Here is a 1,599-nt window from a genome sequence, read left to right as displayed (position 1 = left end):
AAAAATAGTCTTTTTGTATCCACCTGGTCAACAGAAGCTGTTTATTGCTGCCTCCCTCTGCATGGCAGGTTTGTTTTATCATTCCCTTGATTGCTGCAGACAAAATCCTCTAGGTTAGCCTAACTGATGATATAAAGTAACCTGACCGATTTTTTCAGAGGTGGGTCCTCCATTGACAAAAGGAGCAGTGGAGCAGCCAGCAGCAATAAAATAGAGACAGCAATGTCTCCCATCAGCACAATTAGGTTTGGGGGAAGACACGTCTCCATGTTTTGACTCCAATCACTTTCATAAAAATGTGAAAATAACTGAGCAATAACTGTGAGTGTAAGAGCATTTCCCATTATCTGGAAAACTGGATTATTTTATGAGAAAGATCAACAGATAAGTAAAACAATGACTTAAGTACAATGATTTGCCTGAAGTGTTTTAATGTGAAGAGTAGAAATATTTATGAATAAATGAAGTCTTACGGAAAAGAAAAAAGTCTACCATGACACTGAAATCCATCAGATCACGGGACAGTCTTCTAAGACATGGTGGAGGCCTCAGCTGAAATGGCAAATCTAATTAAATAAAATATTTGCTGTGCAAGAGGTTGGTAATCCTCTAGTGGTAGTGTCAGATGAAGGGATCTGATTTTCTGAGTCTCCTCTGTCTGATCTTCGTTGTCTTGACATTGTAGTCTTCTGAGCAGACTGTCATAAGGGTAAGCTGCACACCAAAACCAGAAATACAGACTCTATTAAGATGTTAATAATTTGGTACCCTTTCAAACTAAGGACATGATGAATTTCCTTTGTTTCTAATTGTCTTCATATTAAAAAGACCTTGATATGGACAAGGCATAGCAGGAGTAGATTTTGGATACAAGAATAAAAGTAGGTCTTCATCTTGAAAGACATGTTTTGTGAGATGATTACATGTCTGACAAGATGTATTGCCTTGTTTTTACTCCGGTGACTAGAAGGCTTCTTGCTTTATTTTATTTGCAAACAGCTGCAAGATTCAGCATGTGAAGAGAAGAACGTCATGGATGAGTATTCTGGGCTGGCTGCCCAAAACTTGTTATGATCATTATACATCCCTCACACAGTATGTGACAGTTTTCCCATCTTCATACATGATTCTTTGTGCAAAAGGGGAGCTGAAAGGGCTATCCTGGCGTATAATTATGCGACTCCGAGGTAAGTTATAAAAAGTCAAGAACAAAATTAGAAACTGATAGAAACATGAAATGACTTCTGGTTTCCTAATGCACTATGGGTAGTGCTGTAATAACCAAGCTAGCAAAATTCAAAGCTCTGAAAATAAATCCAGTGGTTAGCGATTCTCAAAATATGAAGCTGAGAGAAAACATGAAAGTTTTTCAGCTCTCTCTTCAGAAGTTATCTAAAGCCTGAGCTCTCCAAATGGAGTACATTACCTTGTTAACATTGCTAAATGCATTCCCCTTGGGTATATTATTTGCAAAAAAAAAAGATTTTTTTGTTTTTGTGTTCTTTGTAATAATTCTCCTGGTGTTTTAAAATGCTCCATTTTTAAGGCTTCTTGCAGACTGTGATATTTAGTCTTCGTTGATGATTATGTTGTTGAAAT

Source organism: Egretta garzetta, unplaced genomic scaffold, assembly GCF_000687185.1.
Source record: "Egretta garzetta isolate BGI_Z169 unplaced genomic scaffold, ASM68718v1 scaffold137, whole genome shotgun sequence".
NCBI classification, from domain to species: Eukaryota; Metazoa; Chordata; class Aves; order Pelecaniformes; family Ardeidae; genus Egretta; species Egretta garzetta.
The sequence above is the reverse complement of the archived record's forward strand: the minus strand, read 5'-3'. Positions refer to the sequence as shown.